Source organism: Gopherus evgoodei, chromosome 3 (genome assembly GCF_007399415.2).
Source record: "Gopherus evgoodei ecotype Sinaloan lineage chromosome 3, rGopEvg1_v1.p, whole genome shotgun sequence".
Taxonomy (NCBI): domain Eukaryota; kingdom Metazoa; phylum Chordata; order Testudines; family Testudinidae; genus Gopherus; species Gopherus evgoodei.
The window spans coordinates 19,665,301-19,678,116 of NC_044324.1; the positions used below are offsets into that span (position 1 = coordinate 19,665,301).

At 40.5% G+C, this 12,816-nt stretch overlaps 1 long non-coding RNA gene across 1 annotated transcript; it reads right to left on the bottom strand.

The window, feature by feature from the left end:
* Positions 1–3,010: 3,010 nt before the first annotated feature.
* Positions 3,011–11,405, bottom strand: LOC115649485. The gene is made up of 4 exons (XR_003999828.1): positions 11,357–11,405; positions 8,190–8,275; positions 5,859–5,985; positions 3,011–3,342 (listed from the first exon to the last, which is right to left on the bottom strand). It is a non-coding gene; the product is annotated as an uncharacterized LOC115649485 (long non-coding RNA).
* Between the last annotated feature and the right edge of the window lie 1,411 nt (positions 11,406–12,816).

A 12,816-nucleotide genomic window follows, 5' to 3' on the forward strand; every position in this document is an offset into this window, starting at 1 on the left:
TACTAAATTCTGAAGTAACTTAATCTTTTATCAGTTTCTTCTATATTATATGCTTTATGCCTAGAAGTTCATAATAGAACTATTGTAGATCAAGCTGTGCCTTGATATGGCAGTATAACCTGTTATTTTAGAAACTACATAGAAAATTAAAATTTCTCTTGAGCATTCTGCAACAGAACCATTGGTTTAAGGACGTTTAATTGACACGGTGCTTTCACTAGAAAAAGTATTGCATTCATTTTGGAGAAAGTCAAAACTTTTAAATAGAAACCGTGTGTGTGTGTGTGTGTGTGTGTGTGTGTGTGTGTGTGTGTGTGTGTGTGTGTGTCTGCACCTAAGTAGTCATGAACAAAGGTATAACACTGCATTGCTTTCTAATAAAGAAGCTGATACACTCAGTTGTTATGCTGTGAAGCCAATGAAAAGTGAAAATCTGTAAAGTGAATCCCACTGAAATATTACTAGGTCTGTATGACACTTGGTTTGATCTTCTATTTGACTGTCAGTTCCACAGAGATCTCATAACATATGTAGTCATCCTCCTAATTATCAAACAAAGTGTAGAGAATAACCAGGTATGGGTACAGAGAGGACAGCTATTTTGTCTTATAGTCTGGTAAATGTTAGCAATATTATTTGTGCTGAACCAAGCAATTGCATCAAATTACTTGTAGCATGATGACCTATGAAACAGGAATAGAACAATTAAGGAATGGGAAAAGAGTTTAATAAATCTCTCTGGACTTCAAAATAGACATTTCCATAGACAGCTTAATGTGTTGACAGAGAAACTGCCATCTGGGGAAGGACATGGAGTAGAGCCAAGCTGGACAAGGGCCGCACCATGGTGAGGACTACAGGAAGAGGCTTGCACAAAAGGCCTGCAGAGGGAGACTAATAATCAGAACTAAACCAGAAGGGAATCAGCATGTGTCTCAAGGCATTTTGCAAAAAACAGTATGACTTGATGTGTCTTACACAAACTGGGATGGCTCAAGATGGTGTGCATGAAGAGGAATTTTATAGAGACAAGGTTGCAAGAACACAAAAGAGATGCCTCATTTTCTCATTGGACGGTGGAAAGGAACAGCTCATATTCTGAATGGACATTTCTAGTCCTTGCCAGAAACACGGTCATTTTCTGATTAGCCCACAGCAGCTTTGACAAGAAGAAAGCAAGCCCTTGGAAACTGGATAAAACTATCTGTTTTGGTAAAAAATGTCATTCCCTGAAGCTAAAATATCTGGGTCAAAGAGACAGAGAATGCATGGCATTTTATGGAGGCTGAAACTGCCCTTTGTCTGGTAACAGTTAAAGTATCTTCCTCAATAAGCACCTTATTTGCTGTCCTTTAAAGATATACCTAGGGTAACAGCAACAAAATCTAGACTGAGTACAGAGTTGTCATGACCACTTGAGGAAATTAACTCCCTGAATTAACTTTTTAACGTGTATCAAGAAAACAGTCAGTGCTTCATGCCAATTTCAATCAATACCAAGTGAAAACTTGTTACTTTAAAGCTAAATACTTCCTTGAAAATATGTACCTGAGTTAAAATCATCTGAATGTTTAAAATGTATGATATTTACTTATTTTCCCATAACAAATTGAATCTCAATTGTTTAGAAATTGCAGCAATTTACTACATAATTAAGACTGTTGATGTCTAGAAAATATATATGCAGTACACTGCACTTATCAAAAGTAAAGATATCCAAGAGAAACCTCGAGTGTTTCAGAGTTTAGCCTAGAAATCGTATGGATACTGTGGTCAAGAGAAATTCAGAGCTTCATTACAAAAAGAGGAAGAAGCTTTGAATTGACATGTAAGCTAAAGTTCCTCACCACTATTTATTGTATAGTTTGTTACTTAAAAGCAGACAATACTGATAAAAAAGCAGAGAAATTGGAATAGTTTAAATCATTATCGGCATACTATGTTAGGAGATTAATGTATGATAATTAATCAAATTCTCATTTTTAGTGTTTAATAACTTATCTGATTTTCTAAATTGTAATTTTAGAGCTATTTGGTTGAGCTGTCACATGCAGTCCCATCGGCAAACACGTTTAATTAGAAATGGATACAAATCTGCATTTAAGCACCATTTTAATATCAAAGTGAACTGCATAGTATAGTATAAAATTAGAATAAAGTTTGCCTTGTAACAAACTTTATTTGACCAAGGGCTCATCATACATGATTATTGTAATTTCAAAAGTTTTTTAAACTGGCAATCCTGGCTCTCAACCACTCCGGGACAGCAGCGGCAGAAAGATGCTCCTTCTAATTTAGCATCATCCTTCAAGAAGGAATCTGCTGTCTTACAGTACAACCTACTGAACTTTAGTGACACTACAATGAATACAATGATGGAAGGATGACAAGCTCTGCCTAATCAAGGCGAGGATAAAAAATGTCAAATGTAGATTTCTTCACATCAAGTGGGTTAAAAAAAATCTGCCTGAAATTTCTGATATGTGTGGTCCAATGGTAAATTGTTGTTTCAGGGAACCATTGGGATGGGATGAGAAATGAATTTGGAGGGATCATGTTCCATTGAAATAATCAAAAAAATTTTCCTTTAGCAAATTTCGTATTGGCCTTTTGTGCACAAAAGTGTGCTTGATTCTGATCTCAGCTATGCCAATTTTATGCCATTGTAACTACGATGGTGGCTTCAGTGGAGTTACCATTGATTTACAGCAGTCTGTGTAACAGGAAGGAGAACCAGACCTTACACCGGAATCCAGACTGGCCTGATTTCCTTTGTTCTCCTCAGTGTGGACGATGAGTTTTGGAACATAGGGAGACGGCCTACAGGCCATGCAGCTCCACGATGGGTGTTACACATCGTACAGTCAGTCTGTGACTGGACCCAGCTCCTCTGACGCTACAAACTGAAAGGATTTCTACAAGTTGTAAAAACTAAAAATCAACCCACAGGAATTGACTGAAACCTACAGATGTGTGTGGACCAGGTGAGGAAATAACATGTGATAGGGCAGTTTTCAGGGTATTTTATTTTAAATTTTAAAACATTAAACAAGATGGATTTGTAAGGATGACAAATGATAGAAACAGACCCCCTTGCCTCCCATCGACACACCAGCAAGATTATTTCAAACCAAATGTTTTTTTTGTTAAAAGGAGAGTTACAAATCTTATAGGGGTGATACAAGGCTCCCTTCTGGAATTTCTCCAGCTCAGGAGGTTCTTTCCAGTCCAAATGAATGCCACCGCAGGGTTCCATTGAAGCAGGATCTGATGAATTTAGAAACAAGTGTCTGGCTGCCGGATTCCCAGAGATCCTGCCTAAACAATTAGTCAAAAAATCGCCTGTACAAAGAAAAGAGAATCAGATTTTGTGACGATTTCCCATAGAAGAGCAATAATATGATGTTTGATTTCAAAGGAAATTCCCAAGTAACACTATGGTCAGTGAAGGGGTTCCTGGTTAACTCCAGCACATGGAATTCATTTGTAGAGATTTACAATGTGGCCAGTCTAACTTTACATAGGAACCTTGATGTTTAAACCTATTGGAAAACCTTCTGAATCATGTTCACATTGACGTCACCAAGATTTTTACAACTACCTCCCCTGGTTTTCAAAGAGGAACAATAAAGGGTTAAGACTATACACTGAACTCTTAGGCTTTTCTTTATTATAAAGGTGTAGCTTTACAGTTTGAAAGGTTTATAAATATCAAGTTCCTGCAGACAGCAGCCACTTTGTTCCCAGAATGTCATAGATTGTAATGCCAGAAGGGACCAATAAATCATCTAGTCTGACCTCCTGTAAGACATAGCCCATAGAATTTCCCTGCAGTTACCCCTGTATTGAGCCCAGCATCTTGTATTTGATTATCTTCCACAAAGGCATGCATCCTTGATTTGAAGACACCAAGAGATGGAGAATACCTCATTTCCTTGATAGCTTGTCCCAATGGTTAAACATCCTCATTGTAAACATTTTTCTGTTATTTCTAACTTGATTTGTCTGGCTTCAGCTTTCAGCCAGTGGTTCTTGTTCTGCCTTCTCTGCTAGATTAAAGAGCCCTTGAGAATCTGGTATTTTCTCCCTGTAAATATACTGAAACACTTTAATCAAATCTCTGGAGGCACCCACATTAGATAATGATTCCCCATTGACAAGTATATTATATTATTTATTAATGTGCATTTTACTGAGATTGCATGGTGCTAGTTTTTTACTCAGAATCTTGTGCAGTACAAGCCACGCTTTTTGCAATAATATAATTATGTTACATCCTGGCAGTTAACTTTAAATACTAACTTCAAAGTAATCTAAACATAAAATAGTTTTTTTAGCAAGACTGAATATGCTAAAATCCCTGTTCACTGACATTAACTATATTCTTAATTTTTAATTCTTTATTGATTGAGTCATCTTTTCTATTATTTTGCCAGGGATTGATGTCAAGATCACTGGCCTCTAGTTTCCTGGGTCATCTTGCCTGTCCTTTGTGCCTACTGGCATAACATTATCAGTCTTCCCATCTTCTGGAATTTCCCCAACATTCCAAAATGTCTCAGAAAGGATTAGTGGAACAAAGATCTCCCCACCTAACTCTTTGAGGATTCTGTGACAGAAATTATCTAGGTCTTCTGATTTAAAAATGTTTATCCCTAGTAGATGCTAACATCCTCCTTAGTTACTAAGGGACTAGATAGAAGCACCATCCTCTTGTAATATCAGTACATCAACCTGCTTCTTTTTGCATACAGAACAGAAATATTTAGTGAACGCTTCTGCTGTCTGTGCCTCATTATTCACATTTTTTCCTACTATCTAGAAATGGATCCGTAAAGTTGTAAAGATTTCTTTTCTTTCTGTTATTTTAATAAAATGCTTTCTAGTCCTTAGCCCTCCCAGCTATGGTTTCTTCCCTCTTGTCCTTAGCTTCCCTTTTCATATTGCTGCATTTCATTACTTCCAATTTCCTCTGTATCTCATTTGTGGTAGATATTGTTTTATTTCTAACTTTTGCCTTCACTTCTCCTGCATGCTGATACACAGTAGGCATAGCCTCTACATGCTCTCCTCCAGAGTTTTGTTTTTCCTGCTTGATTTCTGATTCGAAAATTTAAAAGCAATGTAGACAATGGTACGTTTGGGCTCCAATTCCTTTGTATACATGAAGCTTTGACAGCATATGGAGGCTTTAAAAGTGCCATTAAGAGGTTTGCGGAAAATTCTTCCAAAGCATGAGCAGCGCATGGTTGCCATAATAGGTCTATGCTGTCCCTGTTGCAAATGATGGGGTGGTGCTAGAGATATTGCTGGGAGCTGTCAGGTATAAGGGGACACTCCCAGTAGCACTAAGCACCGCAGAGAATCTAAGCTGCTGCAGGCTGTCCAGGAGCCCAGGTAAAGGTGCTATATGAAATAGAAGCCAATGAGATGTTCTAATACAGGGTTTCTCAAATTGGGGGTTGGGACCTCTCAAGGGGTCACGAGGTTATTGCCTGGGGGGGTCACGAGCTGTCAACCTCCACCCCAAACCCCACTTTTCTTCAGCAGCTAGAATGATGTTAAATATACAAAAATGTGTTTTTAATTTATACACACAGAGGCTTACTATGCGAAAGGGATCACCAGTACAACGGTTTATGAAACACTGTTCTAATACATGCTGAGGCCACTTCTGCTCCCAGGTGGCCTAGAATGTGAGCAGCACAAAATATGCTTGAAGCCTTCTTTGACCCCTGCCCGTGGCCCATATCTGCTGAGCCTCCAAAAGCATTAAACAACAGCTCAGATGTAGAAAGGAGAGGAACGGGCATTTCTGTTCACACTGCAATGTCTGCCTTGCGGAATCTTGAACTTACCTGCGACAGCACAAAAAGCGTCCACCACATATGCCAACGACTTTAGAATTGAAAGAACATCTCTTATAGGAGCAGGTACCCCCTCGGTATTTACAGAGCTTGAAGGGATCCTGAGCCTCAGAGAATTCTGCAGAAAGAGAAAGAGTCAGTCATCATTCTGCAGAGCCAGGTAAATAAGCATGGTGATTCCAAGAGGACAGGCATTTCCCATTCACTGACGCTTGGCCATGTCAGCCCAAAAGTTCAAGTCCAAAAATGTATCACAGCTTTAGTGCTGTTGAGATGGATGTAGTTCTGTGACCTTTCATTGGCTGCCACTAAGAAGAGAATGGAGAAAGTTAATTAAAGAGGGGTGCTGGCCCTTGGGCCGCGGAGTTGAGAACTGTAGCTCTCAGCATGGTGTCCTGTGCTGCCCTGGGCCTTTAAGTGATGAAAAGCATTTAGCTGCTCAGACCTCCAAGTTCTCTGAGTGGCTGCTGCTGTTCCCTCTGATTCCCTCTGTCTCTAGCAGTGATGTGCCAGGCAGTATCACAAATGCAATTTGGTGAAGTAGGGTTGAACTGGCTCAGCACCAGGTTGGATGACTACACATTTTTGAAAGAGAAGGGCTTGAAAAAATCCCTTCCAGTTTCAATGCATGCCTGTCTATGTTTTTTTCTAAAAATTAGCTTTGAAATAATGTCTTCATGACCAGTTGTCAGGTTTTGGTTACATTCGAAGGGCCTGTTATTCTGAAAATCCAGCCCCAATGTGCACACTCAAATCTTGTAGAATATTTAGGTTAGAACATTTTGAACTGAAGGTTGTTGGGCAACCTAAACCAGTGGTTCTCAGGACAAATTTATTGGTGGCCTCAGAGTCCGGCCACCAACTCTTGCTGGTGGCCGCTCTCACACTTTTTCCTAAAATACTTAATTAGCTTTAGGAAAACCAAATAAATATGCACATAGACATGGCCAAATCATTTCAATTTATTTATTGCTAGCTAGTAAGTCTGTTATGAAAAGTAATATTAACAAACATATAAGTATCATTTTTACAGCTGGCTTACTCAGCCCCGGCAAGCCTCGGGACAAATTAAGCCCGAAGCCCTGCGTCCAGAACCCAAAGCCCCGCAGCTGAAGGACCAGGTCCAGGGATGGAGACTGAAGCCACATGGCTGGAGCCTGGGGCCTGCCACTCTGCAGCCATAGCCCAGGGCTGAAGCCCAAAGCCCCTCAGCCAGAGCTTGCTGCCCTACCACCCCAGGGTTAACACCCAAAGCCTGAGCCCAACCGCCCCTGGAAAAGTGGGGAACTCGCTGGCTGCCTGCTCTTCCAGTGTTGTGTCCCAGGTGTCTTCAGAGGGAGACAGGGCCCAACTCCTGCTGCTGGCCCCAGCAACCAACACTAGTGCAGTGCATCCAGGAGCTACAGGAAGGGGCAGGGGCTGCTACTTTGCACTCCCCCCTCATCACGGCCTAGGTGACTGTGGCCACAAGAAAAGCCCATGGTGGCCACATGTGGACATGGTGGCCGTATTTAAGAAACTCTGACTTAAACAGATACATTGTCATGATTGAAGACACTCTCCCACCCTCAGATTATATAATTTCTTAGAAAGCAGCCAAGCACGTAGTAATGATAGATTCTTAGAGGCAGTGGGGTTAAGACACTGAGATGAGGGGCTGCCATTTTAAAGGTCTGGGTTCTGTTCCCAGCTGTGTAACCTGCCAGTGGGCTATGAGACCTGACTTTATAATACAGTTTGTGGCAGGCATAGAATTATGAACACTAGCTTGCTGCAGAAGTTAATTCACAATCTCCTGGCTCCGAACTCCATGTACTTTATCCTAAACCAAAGTGTATATGTAATGAGATTGGTCACACTTCATTTTATTTACATCCCATTCTGATAGTCAGTTTTGTTATTTTTAGAGTAGCAACTGTGTTAGTCTGTATCCACAAAAAGAACAGGAGTACTTGTGACACCTTAGAGACTAACAAATTTATTTGAGCACAAGCTTTTGTCATTGCCTGTTAGAGGAAGAGTATGTGCAATGCAGGTATAATGTGGAGCGGCTTAAGCAGCAAGCCTCAGAAAGATTTGAGAAAAACACTATGGATTTTTTTTCCACTGGGCATAATTCAGTCAAGCATTTTTTTTCTTTGGGGGCAGCAAAGACCTAACCCAGATCTCTGAAAAATTACCCTTCCAAATTTCATGTAAACTGCAGAGGTATTAGTGCTCCTAAGAAAAAGGTCAGAAACTTGTTTCTAATGGAAAGCATTAGGAAACCTTAGGCTCCCAGAGATCTCTCTTCATCATCCCTCGCTTACATTTATATCTTACCTGGCATGCCCTGAAGCACCAGAAAGAAAACAGCAAAGAGCAGATAAAGGATCTTCATGGCTGAAGGTCAGCTGGGAACTCAATAACTGGACACAGAAGACATCAAGACAAAGAGGAGTCAGAATCCTTATATATACAGATCATGGGCATATGCTGAGTTCTAGAAATATTATTTTAGTCCAAATGACATTTTTAGGTTCTGTAATCTCTTACTAATAATGATTGTTATCTATACAGTTCTCTGAAGATGTCCACGCAGTGTTCAGAGACGGTCAAAAAAGCAAACAGGATGTTAGGAATCATTAAAAAGGGGATAGAGAATAAGACTGAGAATATATTATTGCCCTTATATAAATCCATGGTACGCCCACATCTCAAATACTGCGTACAGATAAGGTTTCCACACCTCAAAAATGATATACTGGCATTAGAAAAGGTTCAGAAAACGGCAACTAAAATGATTAGGGGTTTGGAGAGGGTCGCATATGAGGAAAGATTAAAGAGGCTAGGCCTCTTCAGCTTGGAAAAGAGGAGACTAAGGGGGGATATGATAGAGGTATATAAAATCATGAGTGTGTGGAGAAAGTGGATAAGGAAAAGTTATTTACTTATTCCCATAATACAAGAACTAGGGGTCATCAAATGAAATTAATAGGCAGCAGGTTTAAAACAAATAAAAGGAAGTTCTTCTTCACCCAGCGCACAGTCAACTTGTGGAACTCCTTACCTGAGGAGGTTGTGAAAGCCAGGACTATAACAGTGTTTAAAAGAGAACTGGATAAATTCATGGTGGTTAAGTCCATAAATGGCTATTAGCCAGGTTGGGTAAGGAATGGTGTCCCTAGCCTCTGTTTGTCAGAGGGTGGAGATGGATGGCAGGAGAATGATCACTTGATCATTGTCTGTTAGGTTCACTCTCTCTGGGGCACCTGGCATTGGCCACTGTTGGTAGACAGATGCTGGGCTAGATGGACCTTTGGTCTGACCTGGTATGGCCATTCTTATGTTCTTATGTACAGTTCCAAAGAAATCATAGAAGGATTTCAGAGAGATACAGTTGTGTGAGGCAAAATACATTTCACAAACATGTTTTGTAACTAATTTTCCTGTGTCTTAAATTAGGTTTCTTGTGGTAATCTCTTTCTCCTTAGCCAAAGTAGAGACTGGAGAATTATCACGCATTTACATATTTTATTAGCCAAGGCAAAATTGAAAGCAATTTAGAAACTGCAGAAAGCACAAGAAAGATGGCTGTCTATTCATGTTTATGAAATTTATAACAATGAATTCCTGATTTCATGTTACAATTTACTAAAAAGTAACAGATCACATCAATTCATTCAAAGCCTTATCACAGTTGTGTTACATAGACAAACTTTACCCTAGTTCTCCATTGTGTTGGGCAGGTAACTTTGATACCAACAGAATCTATGAATCCTTTAGGGCAGATTCTCATCCATTGCTAATCAAAAGTGCTCCCTAGCGGAATTATGGGAGCACCTCTGACAGTTCTAAAAAACAGCTCTAAAGTTACAATTTAGAAAATCAGACAATTTACTTAAGATTAAGAATTACAATTCAATTAATTTTCACACTTCATGCTGATAATTATTAAAACAATCTGAATTTCTCTAGAATTTTACCAGTATTCTTTGCTCTTTGGCTACTTGAACTAAACATTCATGGTTAACTAAAGAGTCAGATAGTGGGAACAGTCATTAGCTTGCCAGCCAATTCAAAGCTTCTTCCTGGTTTTTGGGAAAAAAGCTGTCAATTTTTCTCAATTACAAACTCTATATGATAGCTAGGTTAAACTCTGAAACACTAAGGCTGTCTCTCAGCTATCGTCTATGGAGGAGACATTCCCTTCTACAAATATTTCTGGACTTCAACACTCATAATTACATACTGAGCTACCTTAAATTTCTAGACAACTAAGATTCAGTTTGCTAGTGAAAGACATGCATACATCACACATTCTATTACAGCACACTCCGGTTTATCCAACTGGCCTGAGGGATATTGAAAATTTGGATAATCAGGCATTTGGGTAAACATAAGAAGGGCTAGTGAATTTAGTGCTAGAAGCCAGAGGTAGCAGAAGAGGAAGGGGTTGCACTTATTTCCATTTTGCCCCTGCATGCTGTGGTGATGGAGGTTCCCAAGTTGCTGCATGGACAGAGCACAAAGGGAGGCAGAGAGTAGAGGATAGAAAAGGGGAAGAAAAGACAGAGGAGAAAGGGAGAAAGAGGGTGAAGAACTCCAGGAGACAAGAGCCTCCGTGGTGCTGCTTGAGCGATTCCTAGCTCTGACAATCCCAGGGGAGTGAGCCAGCCCTACCCCACACTATTTTTACTAGCACTTGTGAAGCCAAGGCCTATCAGTGTCCTGACACCCTCAGGAAGCAACAAAAGAGTCTCTTCTTTCTTGTGACTACTCCCCCTCTCCTACTTCTTTCCTTGCCTTTTTCATCTCCTTTACTCTCCTCTGCCTCTCTTTGTTCCTCTCCCTCCTGCCCTGGTCTCTTTGCCATGACTTCTGTCCTGTCTCCCTTTGTCCTTTCTCTCCTTGAACTCTTCTCCTTTCAGTCTTTATCTTAACCCACTTCATCTGTTTCTTTCTTCCATGTTTACGTTTTTTCTCTTCCTCCCTACCTATTCTCTCCCTAATTCTTCCTTTTTTTTCTTGTCCTCATTTCTAACTCTGGAAATCCTCCCAAATCTCAGCTCCCACAGCCCTAAGGTTAGTTCATCAGTGGATGATTAGCTAACACACCACTACACGGGGATCACACTGTGCATTCGGATAAGTAATATTTCTGGATAAAGGGAATTCAGATAACTGGATTTATCCTGTAAATGATATCATCTCAGATAGCTTTAAAATAACTAAGTTTTTTGGGGGGTAAACACAATGAGTGGAATTTTGCTCCTAATCTGCTAAAACTGGCATGAAGAAGCCATGTTCTCCAGCTCTCCATGACAGTGCCCCAGGCCAGAATAGTTTCTTCAGATTACTAGAAAGTTTGTTCAGGTGGGTCGTTCACTCAAGGGGTTATGAGAGCTGTGTTCTTCTTCTCTTTTTGGATCTCATAGCGATCCCCGTAGATAGAACTTTAAAAGAGGAGTTAATAGGTTGAGTACAAGGGAAGAGAATTTAGCAGTTACCAGACTAGGGACGTTCTCTGTGGCCAGGTGATGTCAATCCCACTCGCCGTCTCTCTCAGCTTCAGGAAGTGAGGCTTTGGCACAAACAGCCTGTTTTATACAGGCTGTGAAGACTTGAATTCTTCTTGACAAAGCTGCTGTGGACCAATCAGAAAGTGACCCCTGCACGTGGGAAAGATTTGAAGTATCCAACCACAATCTGGAGGCTTGAATTCTTGCAATTTCTTTCTGTGTTGGGAAAACTCCATGGTCTTTGTGCAAAATATATTCTGCCACCCCAGATTGTGTAAGACATGTTAGGCCACAGAGGTTTGTATAAAATATATTGGGACATATAACGGACACCTGCTGATTTAGCTCTGATCAGCAACTTACTTCTGCAGGCCACTTTCCATAGGCCTTTCTGCCGTGTGGTCCTTGGCCAACTTGACACAACTCTGTGTCCTTCCTCAAGTGGCAGTTTCTCTGTTAGCACTTTGAGCTGCCAGCAGAATTATCTATTCTGAAGGTTGGAGAGTTTCTTCATGTAAAGCCATTTTACATTCCTTGGTGATTCTATACATTTTTTCAAATCTTATAATGCTGCAACATAAAGTCATTTGACTCATTTGCTTGGTTTATTACTGATAATATTGTCCACAATTAAATCAATATTAAGATATAAAAACATAAGAACTATCATACTGGGTCAGACCAAAGGTCCATCTAGCCCAGTATCTAGCCCACTTATTTGCACTGTAATTCCCTGAAGTGGATTTCTTATGTGGACTTGTCCAGGCTGAAGTTGATGGTAGGTTAGAAATTGTTGAAATCCAGGTGAATTCTTCAAGGGCCTCCTTTCCATGAGTCAATATGATGAGGATGTCATCAATGTAGCACAAGTATAGGAGGGGGGCTAGGGGACGGGAGAGCTGAGGAAGCGTTGTTCTAAGTCAGCCATAAATGTTGGCATGCTGTGGGTCCATGTGGGTACCAATGGCAGTGACACAAATTGACGTCCAGAATAGTAACATCCAAAAGCCAGTAGGAGAACACTTCAATCTCCCTGGACAGTCTGTAACAGATTTGAAAGTAGCCATACTTGAACAAAAAAACCTCAAAAATTGACTTCAAAGAGAAACTGCAGGACTAAAATTCATTTGCAAATTTAACACCATTAATTTAGGCTTTAATAGGGACTGAGAGTGGCTGGCTCACTACAAAAGCAACTTTCCCTCTCCTGGCATTGACACCTTCTCATCAGTTATTGGGAATGGACCACATCCACCCTGATTGAATAGGCTCTGTCAGCACTAGTCCTTCACTTGTTAGGTAATTCCCTTCTCTTCATGTGTCAGTATAATAATGTCTACCAACTGCTATGCCTAACTTCATGCCTCCAGCTTCCATCCTGGGCACATCACACAATCCATTGTCTACAGCCAAGCACTGAGGTACAACCGCATCTTCTCCAACCCCTC